This window comes from Python bivittatus, unplaced genomic scaffold, assembly GCF_059951505.1.
Source record: "Python bivittatus isolate LINGU-HERP-01145 unplaced genomic scaffold, Pbiv_v1 ctg000200_np1212, whole genome shotgun sequence".
Taxonomy (NCBI): domain Eukaryota; kingdom Metazoa; phylum Chordata; class Lepidosauria; order Squamata; family Pythonidae; genus Python; species Python bivittatus.
Window position 1 is genome coordinate 6,817,883 of NW_028277040.1, and position 18,482 is coordinate 6,836,364.

Here is an 18,482-nt window from a genome sequence, read left to right on the forward strand (position 1 = left end):
GCAGGCTTGTAATGTACAGTATGTTTGATCGACAATTATATACTGGGAAGGTAATGAAGAATGAGTTTCTTTGAAAATGAAAACATCTCCAACATTACAGAAATTGGTCTTCCGCTTCTGCAGGCCTGGGTACCCCCCTAAGAAAGGCAGGGATTTACTTCCAAGTACACAGGGTTAGGTTGTGTTAAAACAAAGAATTATGGTTACATGATTTAGCTGCAAAAGACTTTTAGAAAGACCAGCATTTCTCCTGCTAAGATTCCACTTCACGTTGTGCTGACTTCTTAGTCCTCATGGGGTGATTAGATAAACAAGTTATAGGTTCCATGTACATAAATTATATGTTCAAAGCTTTGCATCTCAGAAAGGATTCATATATGATATGCATATGTTGGGTAGAAAAAGTGTCACATTAAAACAATTTAAAGCCCTTGTACTTTAAATCATTCACACTGATTTAAGCAAATCATATATCCCTGTGATAATGAATGTGCATTTCAAATGAAATGAGCTGAGTATCTTCATGCCCCTCTCCACAAATGTGGCATTTCAACCACTGGGGCCCATTTTGCAAGTTCTGTGAAATGCTCATTATGGTTATTGGCAGCAATCAACATGTTCTGCAATCTCTACCTTGGTCAAGAATCTGAAGATTTATGATGGATGGAGGAAAGCAATAGATGCCTCTTGAAAGTAAAGGCAGTGGAGCCCTAAGTACAATAATAAGGACCTGGGGAGATCATGGGACAGGTGGACCTAACGGGTAGGATACTGAAAAGTTTTCAGTGTCCAGAAAGTAAACTGTAAGGAATAGACACTTATTGATCATTACTCTAATTAAAAAGCTGGTATTAACAGATGTGAATTTGAATATGATACAGGAATCACTTTCCATACTGCAGGATAAAATGTGGCTTTTATCACTAGGGATAAGATACAGTAGTTTCTTGGAGGACAGATTTATTGCTCCTTGCAATAGCACCTCTTCTCATCAGCTAGCTTTTTAAAAAATAGCTTGTTTCTAAAAGAGATCTCTTTGGCAACAATATGTTCATGAATTTTTTAATGAGGCCTCTTGTACTAGTCTGAATAGAAATGTGTTTTATGCACACCATCATAACCATGACTAGTCAGAACCTTTGCACTTGACAAAGTAGAACCAGCAGGTCTTTCTGTACTCTGTCAAAAAGCATAAGGATAACAGGAACCCCCTCCCTCCGCCCTTTCCCACTCATTCTCCTCTGATTTAGACATTAGAAGCATGAAACTCTTGGGCTGAATCATCAGAGCTCCCTCCTCCACCCGCATGCGGTAGGTTTCCTGTTTCCAGAGGACAGCTCGGCTTTGCATCTGTCAATTTTGCCAAACTCTCATTCAACACAAAACATAAAAGTCTGCTGGGGTCGGCCCCAGAGAGGAGCTGAAAAAATTCCGGATTTGAAACAGAGATTGTAAATGCTTCTAGCAGTTGGCAGCATATGAGCTCTGGGCCTTTAGGACCAATTCGCACAACAAAATGTAACATTGATTTTGGCTGCCTGTCTAACAGCTCCCATGGTCATTATTGCTATCTGCGTAGCCAAGCAATTTTCTGATTAATCTTTTCACTAACAATAACCATTTATTGTGTTGGTGGAGGCTTAACTGAAACCTCATCTGGCCAGGAGGACAGGATATATTACCTCTCCTACATGCTTCAGACTCCTACTTTTCAGTCCCTGCACCCCATGCAGTGAGGCCCCAGACAGTGTTGCTACTGGAGTGGTGCTTCCACACTGCTACTGTTTCCACACCCCAGTCCCTCAAATACGCAACCCCAAATCATCTTCATTTCTACCTTTCTCAAAATGCTAATGGGGAGTCCAAACCCCCCCCCCCAAGTCATTCAGTCAGTGTCCTGCCCCAAACTACTACTGGTCCTGGAGGAACAAAAATTCATTGTCTCATATCTTAATACTATAGGAGACTACAGTGTGATTACCATCCTACAGCTAATAGCTGAATACTATGTTTTCCTCTCTAAGATTCATTTTACAGTTATGTCTTTAAGAAAGCCTACCAAGTCCTATACAGAAGATTCAAAATGTGCAGTTTACACTGTGTTTTCAAATGGTTGCATACTAGAGTTCCTTTTGCACAGATTTGGAACTGTGCAGCCTTGTTTAATCCTGAGTAATTCAAAATAACTCCTTTGGAATTTGAATTCTAATTACATTGGTTGACTTGCTGCATGTGCAAAATCTCAAAGGGCTATTTATTTATTTTCCACCAATCTGTTTCATGTCAGTACTCCTTGTATTTTTAACAAAACATTAATTAGGACACTCGCTTGCTGCTCGCATTATAGAACGTCAACTAACGTAGAATAGTTATTCCGTTTTCCTTGAGCTATGTGTGATAATTTAATCAACCAATCCAAAAAAAGGGGCTCACGCCTCCAACAGAGCACCTTGACTGACTAGAAGAAGATGCATTAGATGTGTATAATGTGTGCTCTGCCAGCTTTATCCCTGAGCAATTGTTTTAAAAGAAAAAAGGCAAACTAAATGGCATATTTTAAAACATTAATACACCTTCCTGAATGTAGCAGTATCTTTGGCAAAATGCAAGCAATCCTTCTCCTCTTCCAGACAAATCAGCACATATCTCACCAATTTTTCCTTAACTGCTTATATTATCTAAATTCTCTGCCCACATGAGTAAACCCACCTGAATTAGTCACAGCAGAGGCTGCGTTGTATAAAAATGCCTCTTTATCTTATAGAATGCAATGCTTTAGCTACAGGGGAGATGGGTAATGAATATATCTGATTCTCTCCCCTCCCATGCCCCCTACAGAGTTTGTGAAAAAAACAACTATAGGATGCCAAAGTTGAGTTTTCCATTATTAAAAACTCCATTTCTAACACAAACATGCATTGTTATGTGCTTACATTGCAGGAATGTTTCTTCTCTTGCATTCTCCTGTGCCTTAACTGAGGGCATGATAGGAGTGAATTCAGGAACTGAAGCTTTTTGCCTCTCAGCTGCAGTGGCATTTGTGCCTGTCATTTCAGTGTGCCCAGTGCCAGAGTCTTACCAGAAAAAAAGTGATGGCAAACTTTAAGCTCCATAAGAAAACATCAGTATTTTTAATGTACAAAAATGATATAAAATTGACTTGAAGTCCACTTTAGAGGATGGCCTTGGTTGATTCAGGAATTTCCCACGAGACACAAAGGAGGAGTTTGCTTAGAAAGATCCAGAGGGCTTACCGTAAAAATGGTCACTCAGCTAAGAGAGCAAAGCATTCCCTTGAATGCCCTAATATCTTTCTTTGTGCAAAGACTTAGAGTTATCTTAGTGAAATGTTTGTTTTGATAACAGTTTGAAAAACAATGGAAGAAAAGGAAGGAAAATCCCCCTTTAGTGAAGTGGGGAACCTGTGGTTCTCCAGATGTGGTTGATTTATAACTTCCTTTTGTTGCAGCTCACCAATGAGTTGTATGCTGAGAGATATACTTGCCAACTCTTGCCATACAGCATTAGGTATGTTTGCCGCCTTGAGTTATATTTAAAAAAAGGTGGGGTAAAAATTTAATAATAATAAGTGTCCCAGGTTCAAAAAATCCACCGCTCTCTTGACTTCCTACAGTGAGCAGCAACACTGATTTTGGGAGAGCCCTTCAACCACTGATTCTCCAAGAAACAGCAATCAGCTCCTTCCCACAACCCAACCATTTCATGAAATGGTTTCAGAAGGTTTGTGGTACACAGAGAGCAGGCTGGTAGCTAATTTCCTGCTGTGACCAACCTCAAACAGAGAAGTGATATTGATCACTAGTTTGTTTCTTTGTTTTTCAGCTTTAATTACCGAAGCAAAGGAAGGGTTTCTGAAGACCACAGGGGAGTTGTTCAGAAAGATTTCTCCAGCATTTGCTCACCTACTGCAGAAACAAAATGAAAAGCCCCAAAGCTGAAACAATGAAGTTGAAATAATGAAAAATGGAAGTTGGAATAGACATGCACAATAGATAGAATGATAGTTATTCAGCAGAATATTCCTGTTAGTAAAACAGTGGGGAACCAGGACTATAGGAAGATCCAATGAGAAAAATGATTACTTGTTTCGGCTCTTTTCTGTTACATTTTCTGTAATCTTTTCTTCTTTTTTCCCCCTTTTAAAACTCAGAGGGAACTTTAATTTTTGTATTTCTTGTTTCTAGGCACTGTTGTTTTACTTTGATGGCTCTGTTTAAGGCTGTTTTTATTGTTCTCTTGTAAACTCCTCTGGGCTGCATTGGGAGGAAGAACAATATTGAAAAAATATAAAATTAAATATAAAAATATCCGAGGTAATGTGATCACCCTTTAGAATGAAGATGATTTTCTCAGGTGATTCTATTAGCCACAGCAATGAAAATCAATTTACAGAAGAAGGAAACATATTCAAAACATGTTGGGATCATGTGAACAGTTTTGCAGGCTTGAAAAATATAATTATGTAAAGGGAGTTTATTGTTTTAGGTAGATAAAAACTGCTCTGAACTTAAAAAAAAAAAGTGAAAACAAAGCATCATACAACAAATCACATTTTTTTTCAACTGCATTCAAATGGGGCACATTTATCCTACCTTCATCTTTGGAAACCAAGGTGGTGGCAGATTTGAACAATGCTGGCTATTAGGCAGTTAAAAGAATAGAATCATGTTTGTACAAAGCTTAAAATGGTGAATGCATCCTCAGAATTGCTGAAGCCAGACAACAGCTTGCTCAAATATTCTGTGTAGGGATAATCTAGTTGTGCATTGTTTGATGCCTCAGCTTCTTTATCAACACATGAGGTGAGAATGCAAACAACACAAAGATATACAACAATATACCTACAGTATATATTTCTTTGACATCATTTGGGGCAGAACCCCACTGAGCAAAAACTGATACCTCTAATGCTTGGATATATCTGAATTCCTGGCTAGATATTCAGCTGTAATTCAGATCACAGCAAGAGAGAAAATGCCATGTAGTAAAACCAAAAGGCTAAAATTGCCTAAAAAGATTACCTGGAATAAACAAGATAAATGTAATCAGCCTGACCAAACTCCTTCCTCCCAAAAATTATCTCCTGTATAGTTAAAGGAGCTATAAATGTGCAGTTTACATTTCAGTAAAAAGGGAAGTCACCTCCCCCCCCATGATAGGGTCTTGCGGAGGGTGGCAAAGAGGGGTTAAGAGGACAAGATAAACAGACTATTTATTTGTTTAAGTCACATTACCAACTACAGTACCAATGTCTCCCAGGGGTTTACAGTAAGACATAATAAATGAACATGAAGAGATATTAAAAGCAATTAAAATTGGCAATGGAATACCTGTTTAAAAATGTGTGGTTTTAGTGCCTTCCTAAAAAGCCAACAAAGACGTGGCCTCTCAGCTGAGCCAGGATGGCATGCCAGAGGACTGGAGCAACTACAGAGAAAATCAGATCTCTGGTAGCCATGAGATGAGCCTACTACATTCTTCAGATGTTCTCAGTAAGCACGGGAGGGAAACATAGAAAAAGTGTGTTCTCAACTCGCTTGCGGCCAAGCTATCCAAGGCTTTAAAGATAATAACCAGGGCTTTATATTCCTCCTAGAAACAAATTGTCAACCAGAGCAGTGCTTATAGCACAGGTATCTGATTTCTTCAAAGACCGGCCTGGCTGTTGAGTTCTGCACCAGTTGAAGTTTCCTGACAACACCCCAAGGCAGCCCCATGTAGAGTGCCTTAGTGTAATCAAACCTGGAGGTTACCAGCACATGCACTACAGTTTTAAAGTTATTTTCTTCCGGGAAGGAAAGGAGTTAGATCACCCACTAAAGCTCATAAAAGGTAGTCCTGGTATTGCCTCAATCTAGAGAAGCAGAGACAGATCTAAAAGTACCCCAAACTGATTCTCCTAGGAGAACATAATCCCATTCAGAACACCCGGAATTACCATCTCTTTAAAATTATGACCCTTCACAAATAGCATTTTAGCTTTGTCTGGATTTAGCTCCAGTTCATTCTCCCTTGCCAATCTATTTCTAAGTACAAGGAGACATTGTAGTGAGATCATCACCCTCCTGACAGCCCCCAATCCAAATCTCCTGGTGGTTTAATGAAGACACTGAAAAGTATTGGAGACAAAATGGAGCCCAGAGGAAGAAATCATTTCCATTGCAAGGAGCAACTGTCTCCAAGCAACACCGTTTGGAATCTACCTGAGAGATAGGAATAGAACTATTACAAAGCAATGCCTCCTATTTCCAGATCTATCAGGCAATCTAGAAGGCTACCATGATTGATGGTATTAAAAGTAACTGAGACATAAAGAAGAACCAACAGAATCACATTTCTTCTGTCAATCCACTAAGAAAAATAATCTCCCTTTCAAGCCAAGATAGTCTTAACCTGTAGACCTTTTTGAAGCCAGTTTAAAATTGGGTAAGATAATCTGCTTTGTACAGAGCAACCAGAAGCTGAAAAGCCACCACTCTCTTGATTATCTTATCCAAAAATGGAATGTTAGAGACCGACCAATATCTGCAGAAGTCAACCCCCCCAACCCAAAAACAACCTACTGTGAGCTTGCTGATGCAATACATATAGGAAAAAATCTTTTGATTACATATATTGCCATAGCATAAACCTTCAAATGAGCATTAAGTTTTACCTTACTGGATTTGGGTCAAACCGTTCTCTACCTGCATTCTAATCATCTACCTTGTCACTTCAGCTCCCACAATTCATCTTCATACCAGGGAATCAACCTTGAAACAGATTGGAAAGAGTGCTTAGGAGTTATTTTATTACTTGCTTAGTAAGTTCCTAATTCCAGAGCATTGACAGAATCACTAGTGGAATCAACCATGAAATACAAATCCTTCCAAGACCTCTTGGAAACCAATTAGATTCAACGGCCTGTTTGAATGGACCATCCTAATAGTTCTTCTGTCTGTATCTAAGATGGGATATAACCATATAGTGGGCAATGGAGAGACCAGAAGCATTCCTATCCAAACAGCAACTCCTGGGCAGGATAAAATATCAGCTTTAGATGTGAACTGCTCAGCATGCGCCCTATGGCTACCTGAAATAGATCCATAGTTTATGACTGCTGTGAGCTCCTTAGCCTCTCCAGACCTGAAGTAGATGTTTAAGTCACCCAGCACCATTAATCTAGGAGCCCCAGTCTTTGAGGCCAGTTTGTCAGCTTAGCTGGGAATTGAATGAGAGAGGGGGCAGCAGGATAGTAACAGAATCCCCAGTTGATCGTTGGTCCCAAGACTGAAGTATAAACACTCCATGTGGTCCAGTCTTCTTACTTGTATCTTAAGTTTTGCTTGTTATTTTTAAGGAAGATTTTATTCTTATGAATCACAATCATATAACCTCCCCATCCACTCTTTATAGCTTGCCCTATTAGAGAATATAGAGAGCCAGTTTGGTATAATGGTTAAGGCATCGGACTAGAAAGCAGGAGACCCTGAGTTCTTGTCCCGCCTGAGGCACGAAGTCTGCTGGGTGACCTTGGGCCAGTCCCTCTCTCTCAACCCTGAGAAGAAGGCAAGGGCAAACCACTTCCAAAAATCTTGCCAAGAGAACTGCAGAGATAGTCTAGGCAGTTGCCAGGAGTGAAAAACTGACTCAAAGATGCAATAAATAAAATTAGAGAATATAAGGCTGGATGCTGGGAAGATAGACACCAGTCCACCTCTCTCTCTCCGCCAAGTGTCTGTTACACAAGACAGGTAGACTTCCTCATCCATTATCAAATTATGAATTATTTTTGCTTTATTTTAAGCCACTGTGGCATCATAAGTGAGGGAAATCAAGTTTTTTTATGATTATGGAAGCATTCCCTGTAACGAGAAAGGGTTAGAAGAATCATGCTAACTTTTCTACACCACATGACGCATAATTTCCCTTTTAAGGTAAAATCTTCCCCCACTTGTTCTCCAAAGCATTAGAAGTAATTATGGTTGGTCACTGATAGGGTAGAAATGCCTTCCTTGGATAGGAGTGGTGGATGGGTATAACTTTCATATTTTGGATCAAACTGATAATCAAATTATTATAGTCCAGCAGGTCAGACTAATTGAAAAACCTAGCAGTAAGGATGGGGAAGAGAATGCCTTGTCTTGTAGGATACATCACAGCTGAATTCAGTCCTCCAGTGAGGTTTTTCCAGCTTCATATTTATCCCATCTGTATTATTGTTTTCTGTGTTTTGGCATCCTAGCCAAAACACAGAAAACAATAATACAGATTATGTGTCATGTGGTGTAGAAAAGTTAGTATGATTCTTCTAACCCTTTCTCATTACAGGGAATGCTTCCATAATCATAAAAAAACTTGATTTCCCTTACTTACGATGCCACAATGGCTTAAAATAAAGCAAAAATCATTCATAATCCTTTTACTAGCAACGATGAGTACCACCAGTCTTGTATTGTAGCCTGAACAGTATGCCATAGGGCTGGAGTACCTGATGGCAAAGTTACCCAGAGAGGGGGTGGAATATATCTCAGTATGTGCAGCACATTAAAATGCTACAGCATTTAGGAGTTCTTTCATTTTTTTATGAACCCTCCTTGTCTTCACATGCTCCCTTTGTTAGTAAGTATATCTTGACTTGGTGTAAATTCTTGATATAAAAAGAATTGAAAGCATTTTGTTTAAAATAAAGCTGGAGCTGTCAATATGAGACTATGTGTGGGAACTCATGCTTGACTATTAACCCCCTCAATATGTATAGGGCATACGGGACTCTAGATATGGGAACAAAGAGCTTGACAGTTGATAAACAGATTCGCGCAGAGGTAAAAAGGAGTAATAATTTGTTACTCCTGACATTTTTCCATTTATACAAGATTCAGTAAAATATATGCATCCGAACTTGTATTTATGAAAGGTATTGATATTTCAGCCCAAATAATAATGCATCTATGGGAGAATTTATTATGTTCTGTATCTCAGTTAAAGAGGTGGGATCAATATTATCCTTGCTGCAGTCAGTGAGTCATTGTCGATTTGAGAGGTGTCAGTTTAAAAGTCTTTCTTTAATTAGAAAACAGGCAACAGGTTGAACTGGAATTGGGTCCCTCATCTTCAAACATCTGACAGAATGGGCTTGCTTGGGTTCCACAAGAGAGGGAAAACAAGACATAAGGAATGTCTTAAGGACATAAGGAACAGCTGCTACTGTCACCGGGAATCTCATCTTTATTAGGATGTGAGTGGAGGAACTTCCCTTTCAAAAAGAGTTCCTTGAGGGATGTCCTTAAGATCAGGGTTCCTCAACCTTGGCAACTTTAAGACGGGTGGACTTGAATTCCCAGAATTCCCCAGCCAGCAAGGCTGGCTGGGGAATTCTGGGAGTTGAAGTCCACCCGTCTTAAAGTTGCCAAGGTTGAGGGACCCTGCTTAAGATGGATCCCAGTTCCACTAAGCACTTTTCCCCAAACATTCTTTGTCCTAATTTTGGTAGCACACGGAGTCAACTTTTTTTAGCATAGCTATTTCTCACTTAGTGATTAGTTTTTAAGGTTTAGGTCAAAATAAACGTGTCAGTATTTAATATACCAAGAGACTCTTTAATGTTTTTATTTGCAGAAGCATTTTAAAATTCTCTAAGGAATGCTTTAGATAATGTATATAGAAACAATAGGTAAATAACAAAGATTTATTCCCTTTATTAAATTCAAAAGAACCCACCGTAGGCACATCTGAGAGAAAGTGGTGAGACTTTATATTCCCAAAGTGGTGATTTTTGATTCAGTTAGTATGATAACATGTTGCCAGATCTGACTATGTTAGTGACTCACTGCGTTAAAAGTATAATGGGAAAAAGGCTTCAATGTGGCATCTATATTGCAACCATTTGAGCACCCACAACTTGCTCACTGTAATGTATGTTAAATGGGCTGTCTTTAACAACTACTCAGAAACTATAATTGGTGCAAAATGCAGCAACACACTTGCTGGTGGGTTATACAGACATTACACTTGTGTTACAGGGACTACTATGGGTTCTAATAGGCTTCCAGGTACAATTCAAAGTATTGGTTTTAACCTTTAAAGCCCTACATGGATAAACATCCAGTCCTAACCATGATGAAACCCGCATTGTGACATCACAACATAAGCTGCATCCTTTCATTGTGGTGTCACAATGCCACCCCCCCACCCCCCACCCCCAATAAATGCCTATATCTACACAGCTTGGCTTATCAATTTATTCAGGGCCATCTCCTTCACAGAACTGGCCCACCCTATATGCTGGTCTCAGGTTGCTTAGAGTTCCACATACCTGGAATTACAGATGGGGGATCTCAATGTTTTCCTGAGGCAACATATATCTGGTGAAATAGCTTCCTACCAGAGGTCTGGTCAGCATCCATCTTTCAATCTTTTTGTAAGGCTGTTGTGAATGTTAGTTGTCATGCAGTCAGAAGTAAACAACCTGATAACAGATCAGGCCAAACTTTCTTTGCTTTTTCACGAGTTCACCATGCATGATAAAAAGTCCCCTCTTCCAACACTTCCAACACTGGTTTGATATTCCTTTGTACGTTTTTGACAGCTTAACCAGTATCATATACTAATGATACATTTTATAAAAAATATCTCTTAAATTACAACACAATGTAAATGTAACACCAGTTTCCCACATTTTCTTCCATATATCCATATTTATATTATAACCAAAATTTGCAGCCCATTTCGCCAGTCTTTAACCTGTTTATCCTCTGTTTGAAATCTTAATAATAATTTATACATTTTAGCTGTTGTATGATCGTCATAGCTCTACTTCAAATTCAGTTTTCTTCTTCTCAATTCCAGCTGGCTTTTTGTTCATGTTAAACCTCTCTTTCATCTGATTATAAGAAAACCATTGAAAAGAATGTCCTTCTGTAGCTAATTGTTATCTTGTCTTCATCTTAATTTCTCTCTTATCTTGTATTACTAGATCCTCATATGTTAACCATCTTTCTTTATCTGCTGTTTCTCTTCTATAAAAGGCTTCTTGTGTAGATGTCAATAATTATATCTTTGGGCACAGTCTGGGTTTATATTTATTCCATATTCTTAATACAATATTTCTCGGGTAATGATTCTTAAAATTTATATTCACTTTCCCTTTGTCATACCATAAGAAACCATGTCACCCAAACCTCAGATTGTGACCTTCAAATTCCAACATTCTCTTCTTTCTTAACAATATCCACTCCATCCATACTAAACAACATGCAGCAAAATACAGCTGAAGATTGGGTACCTCTAATCCTCCTCTTTATTTTGCATTTTGTAAAATCTTATATTTTACATTTTTCCCCCCGTCATATAAACCTTGATAAGTCTTTTTGCCATTGTTTAAAAGGTACATAATTTTTCAATATTGCCTGAAATAAAAACATCATTCTGGGTAGTACATTCATTTTTATCACTGATATTCTACCAAGCAATGATAGTTTAAACTTTTCCCAGTTTAACAAATCTTTCTTAATTTCATTCCACAATGTAATGTAATTATTCTGGTACAACATACAATTCATATTATACATAGTAATACCTAAATATTTTATCTTCTTCTCAATTTGAAAGCCAGTTTTATCAATCAATTTTTTCTGATCTTCCACCTGTATGTTTTTACTCAACATTTTAGGCTTTTTTTTTTTTTACTAACTTTAAATCCAGCTAGCTCACCAAATTCTTTTAATTTATCCATTAGTATTTCTATTCCTTCCAGGGGATTTTCTAGTATCATAATGAAATCATCTGCAAATGCCCTTAGTTTGTATGTCTCCTTTTTCACTTTCACTCCTGTAACTCTATTAACCTGTCTTTTGTCCCTAGTGAAAACCTCCAGTGCTAAAATAAACAATAATGGTGAGAGTGGGCTATTAGGTATTGGTTTTTAATTGTGTAAACCTTCAAACTGAGCCAGTGTGGTGTAGTGGTTAAGGCACCAGGCTAGAAACCAGGAGACTGTGAGAGTTCCAGTCCTGCCTTAGCACAAAGCCAGCTGGGTGACCTTGGGCCAGGCCCTCTCTCTCAGCCCTAGGAAGCAGGCAAGGGAAAACTACTTCTGAAAAACCTGGCCAAGAAAACTGCAGGGACTAGTCCAGCCAGTCCCCAGGAGTTAATACTGACTCAAAGACACCAAAACAAACAAAAAAACAAAACCCATTCAGGAGTTGAATGGTTCTGACAGCATGCAAACACACCAATTGGACCACAAATCTCCACTCAGGGAATAGCAAACCTCTCCCTACTTTTTCCAGGAAGTACTAGGATCCCATGAGTGAGTATGTATGTACAGTATGTATATAATTTATATGGCCACCCCTCTCACAGCAGTGACTCTGAGTGGTGTACAGAGAATAGAACTAGCAAGGCTTCATCCTGTCACAAGCTCTCCCCAATTGGCCAGTGAGGTAGCAGAAGGTATGACTTGGCTGGTGAAGCCAATCAATGTTTTGGAAATCTGTTACGCTGGGGGTGTATTCTATAATGGTGAGACCTCTATGCTGGGCTGCTCTTTTTCTCCAACTTTTTTTCTCAGAAGATTACTTATGCAAAACTGGTCAGTTAGACAGGAACTAGATGTTCCCACAACACAAATGACTGAGTGGATGGAGTTTGACCCTGTATATTGCTAGGACTGTTTTGGGTTAAACTGAAATCCCTGGGAGTGGTTGATTTGGTTGCTTCACCCATTGTTAGTTTTCCCCGCAACATAGTAACCCCTGATCCAGTTAAGTGTCTTGTAGGAACATGCCCAATGAATAGCACTTTGTTCTTCTCTGAAAATGAAATAATGGCCACTAGTTAATTCTATTTACCCCAGAGTATAATTGGCAGGAAAGCAGACTTAAATCCAGCAGAAAGAGGGTAGTTCATCTTGCATTTCTAAGATTTCATATATTTTTAAATAGAGTGATTGTGTTTCTTTATCATGCATGCAACTGAGACATTGAATCAGGTTACAAATTTTAATTTGGTCCTGAGTCAAATGACGCTTTGGGTTCCCAGGATACGAATTCTCTTTGTTTTGCTAAATCTGAAATACAAATTAAAAATACTTAGTGTTACACTGTCTTATTTTTATAGAAATTTCAAAATAGAGACTGGATGCCCCCCAGTCAGGAATCTCTTTTCAGTGGTGGAAGTTGGATTAAATGAACTTGGAAGCCCCTTTCAACTCTGATTTCCTGAGAGCAAGGCGGTCTGTGAGCCTTTCAGAAAAAAGAAATAGGAATACCAGCTTCCTCTTTACTTTGAAGCTTTCATTTTCAGTAAGTGTTAACAGAGGATAGCATTACATCCTTCATCTTCATTTTATGCAGGAGGTTATTCCTTGAAGAGCTGTGGCATGAAGAAAATTTTAAGAACACCATTTCAAAGGAGAGACAAATAGGGCTGGAATGAAATAGATTTAAACATGTGTCTTCACGCAAAAATTGCCATGGCAACATTTATCTTTTATCCTTTTCCCACACCCCCTCCTTATGAGTAAAAACTATTTCGTATTTCTATTTGTGATGGCTCCTACCCCAGCCTCTCTTCCCTCTGGCACCCTAGTGCAGCATCTAATAATTTTAATCTAAAAATGGAGATGCAGTGCACGGACTGGCAATTCCCTGTCTTTACCTTAGAGCAAGGCTGATCTGGCTTAATATACAGCTAACTTTAAATGGCTGTTGTACAGAACACGGTCTACCACACCGTGTTCTTCTCTGGAAAGAGTGTGTATTTGTATTGCTGATTACTATTTTTTGTTGTAGCAGCAACAAAAACACAGGTTTTTGATTTAAAAAAAATCAGAAAGTACTACTGAGTGCAAGGCAGATCACTTATTTTTAAATAAAGAACACTGGCATTGTGACTGGATTATTCAGCACTGAAAATGGATGCTTATATCGCTAAGCAAATTATGAGTCATAAATTTCAGAAACACTCCATGCAGTGCCAGAATAATTTAATGCTGCAGCACTGGAGAGAAACTTCACATTTACACCTTCAAGTACTATCAGCACCTCACAGATTGCTATCAGCTTCCAGGGTCAATGGAGTGTTTGTGTTTAAAAATGCACAAGTGCCTAGTACATCTGTGCTTAATTGTACCTGCAGTACTCATATGAGTCCTTCCTGTATTTTAAAGATTGTCTATAGGCTGGCTGACCTTGCCAGGGCTTGGAAGCTAAGCAGTGTTGGGCCTGGTCAATATTTTGATGGTACACCCCCAGGAAACACCAGGCTAGACTTAGAGGCTGAAAATGCATTCTGAATGAAAACAATGGTGCATCATTTCCAAGAAAATCACATGGACATGTCCATGAAGTCACCAGAAACCCTCCAACTTGAGGGTAATTTTATTTTATTACCAATATTTTGCTGGAATTAGCTGGGATCCTAACTTTGCTTCTGCCAGCAGAAGCATCTCCTGAGCAGAATTTCAAAAACAAATACTTGCACCAATGGGAATTGCAGTTCCCCCCACCCAAAACAAATATTATCCAAAGTCTTGTATAATGTGATGATCCTTCGAGACTTTGGCCATACCAAATTTAAATTAATTGTAGAGAGGTGCAGGCACCATTGGTGGCCTGCAGATGTCCTGACATTCATGGCCACTGTGTCGCATTGCTAACCCCTGTTTATAAGATCTGTCATTCCTATTCTTTCTTTTCTTTGGCCAGTTGAAAGAGATGTGTTTTTAAAGGTCTGTGTAGATGGTGATGACTGTATTATCTTGGGAAATGAGTTCCACAGCCATAGGGCAACCATAGAGAAAGCAATGTCTGCCACGGGGAGTAGGCCTTCCCAACTATCTTAGTTGGTGGAGGGAATCTCCTAAGAGGAAGTTTTCTATGATGGGTCTCAGGATGAAGCCATTTAGGGTTTTCAGAATAGTAAAATCTTACATTGTATATGTAAACAAACTGGCAGCCAGTATAAAGATTTCAAAATTGGTATAAAATGGTCTCCGCAGGATACCCCAGAGACTAATTTTATATTAGTTGAAGCTTCCAAGAGACAGACAAGGCCAGTACTATGTAGAGCTTATTAGAGAAATCAAGCCTGAAATTACAGTAAATATAACACTGCTTTGGGGGTCATTATTGTCTAGGAGAGACACAACTGGTTCAACAGCCAAAGCTGATAAAAAGCATTCTGACCACAGACTCCATCTGTCCTATGACCAGTGTTTTTTAGCATAAATTATCGGGCATCAGGTGTGACTAGTGGAATATCCAAATTTGCCAATGACACCATATTGTTTAGAGTGGTAAAAACAATTAAACACTGCAAAGAGCTTCAAAGGGACCTCTGCACATTATGAGAGTGGGCATCAAACTGGCAGGTGTCATCCAACATGAGCAAGTATAATGTGATACTTATTGGTGCCAAAAATCATAACTAATACAAACTAAGGGTATCAGAGCTAGCAGTGACTGATGAGGAGAGATCTTGGAGTAATGGGAAACAGTTCAATGAAGGTGTCGACAAAGTGTACATCTGCTGTAAAAAAAAGGCCAACAGCATGCTAGGGGTAATAAGAAATGGTAATGAAAATGGAGATGCCAATATCATAGTGCCCTTATATAAATGGTGTGACTGCATCTGGAATATTGTGTGCTGTTTTGGTCACCGGATCTCAAAAACGATATAGTGGAGCTAGAGAAGGTTCAGAGGAGAGCAACTAAGATGATCAAGGAGCTGGAGCAGCTCCCCTGTGAGGAAAGGTTGCAACGTTTGGGACTTTTTAGTCTACAAAGGAGGCAAATGAGAGGGGACATGATTGAAGTGTACAAAATTATACATGGCATGAATACAGTGGACTATTTTCCCCTCCACAAAATACTAGAACCAGAAATTGCCCAATGAAATTGAATCCTGGAAGAATCAGGATAGACAAAAAAAGGAAAAAAAGGATTTTTTTTACACAACATGTAATTAGACTTTGAAATTTGCTACAGGAGATGTCCCAGCAACCAGCCTGGCTAGCTTCAAAAAAGGGTTGGACCAATTCATGGAGGCCATGGGAATCAATGGCTATTAGTCTTGATGGGAGTGGGATTCCCTCTGAAGGCCATCTGCTGGGAGACTAGTGGGCTTCCTTGTGCAGTCTTTGGCCACTGTGAGAATAGTCTGCTGGACTTGATGGCCCAGGGTCTGATCCAGCAGGACACTGCTTATGTTCTTATGCTATGTAAAATCAGAGACAGATCCTGAAGCACTCTCTGGAGCTGGCAGTGAAAAAGAGGAAAGCTGTGTGGTCTGGGGAGATGGGACTACTCTGGTATTATTCCTGCAACACAATTACATGAGAGCCTCAAGCCCCATGTAACTGGTAATAGCAAGGAAACAAGAATGAAGGCGTCCTTGATGCTAGGCTGGGTAAATACAGATTCTTGAAAACTGTAAGAGAAATTTCTCAGCCTCAGCTCTAGTCTGTTAATTAAGGTGGAGTCTCTCTCAAATGCTTTTTCTCACATTGCTTGGCAGCTGGGCTGAAATGTCTCTTCTGAGATAAGCATTCAAATACTTATTCCCTGTTTTCTCACAGAGTAAGCCCCTCTGAAACCAATACAATGTAAACACAGGTGGGATGTGTGATAGTTATATTTCTTTTGAGAGTATCTTTTGCCTAGATAAGGAGAAATGCTGGTAGAGACATTTGGAATTTTGAGAATATGTGATGGAACAGTCACAAAAAAACCTCTTCCCTGAGGGCAAACTGGTGAGATTGCTCCCCTCTCCATCATTCCCTTTAGGCCGTCCCTCTCTCTACTACCTCTTTTTAAGCTAAGCTTTTTAAAACTTTTCTTGAGCAGCTAAGCAGTAATTTTTAAAAAAAGCACTGGATTGCAGCTACCAGCCAGTTGTATTTTCTGAGAATACTTACGAGCCCACAGGCATTCTTGTAAATCAAGATGATGTCAAAAGCTTGGGCTTACAGCATACCAGTTTGCAACACACACACATGTATATATGTGTATAAATTAAATATCTAAAAGAAATACAGTAATAGATGGGGAAGTAACTGCACGCACCTCATGATTTATTCCTATAAATAATTTGAGACAATTACTTCTGGAATACCTTCTAAATGCCTTCCTGCTATAGCCAATAACAGTGTTTTAATTCTGCATAGGCCTCAGATATATCCAGACACATTTTTAGAAGTTCCAATGTTATTCTGTCGAGTTTTCTGAACATTTTTAAATTGACAGTTCGACACACACAAAGATCTCTCTCTCTCTCTCTCTCTTGAAGATACACTTAAAATAAAACTTTTAACTGGTTTGGTTTCCAATCGTTTTGGAAAGATCTGTGAACCCAAAGAAAATTATTTTGGGATATGCAATGGAACAAGAGCCTGCTGGATGGGAGTGGGGAGTTAGAGAGGTGTTGGTGAGGATTGGAGATTCAGATTGTGGGCTATCCTCAGCCATGGAAGCTCACTGAGTTAGCCCAACCTTAAAACCAGTTAAATAGCTGTATTCATGAGAAGAGGTTGCACCAATTCATTTAATTTAGGATGTTTTGTTTTTGTGCCTTCAAGTCAGTTTTTGACTCCTGGCAACTGCCTGCACTAGTCCCTGCAGTTTTCTTGGCAAGATTTCAGAAGTGGTTTGCCCTTGCCTGCTTCTTCCCAGGGCTGAAAGAGAGTGACTGGCCCAAAGTCACCCTGCTAGCTTCATGGCTAAGGTGGGACTAGAATTCCTGGTTTCTAGCCTGGTGCTTTAACCACTACACCAAACTGGCTCTGGTTAAGGGGATATGGTACAGAAGTCCTTAAGGCAAACACTTCTGTTGCAAAGTCATACATTTTCCCAAATCACAGTATTTTATGTTGAAAGAAGTGGATCATTGAACAGAACATGGTTTGCTTGCCTGCAGACTTCTCAACATGTCATTTCATACACCAGAGATGCAATAGAGTTTTTTGGCCCTGTTTAGTCTCCAACGTGTTTTCAGTTCCTGTCATTACTCTTGTGCATAAAACTGTATGTCAAATGGCCCTTGGCATTATCCAGCATTATACCTAAATGCAAGTAAATGGGTGGGGCAATGGAGGTTGGGCTAATCCCCATTCTCCTTGCATAAATTGACTGTATTGCCAATAGCCCATATTCCCCGCATTGAGCTAGGAACTCTGCAGGAAGCATTCTCATATTGACTTATACCACTGTTTCTCAACCTTGGCAACTTGAAGATGTGTGGTCTTCAACTCCCACAATTCCCCAGCCAGCATGAGGAAGTTGAAGTCCACACATCTTCAAATTGCCAGGGTTGAGAAACATTGACTTATACTGTTTTTCCAGTACAATCTTGTCTCTAGAGCCACAAATTCTTATGACATTCTGAAGCAAGCTAATATTAAGCATAACACTTACATTTTTTTCTGGACACTTGTTGAAAAACTATAAAACAGAAGTTGATAGAAAATTTATTTTTGGTAATAA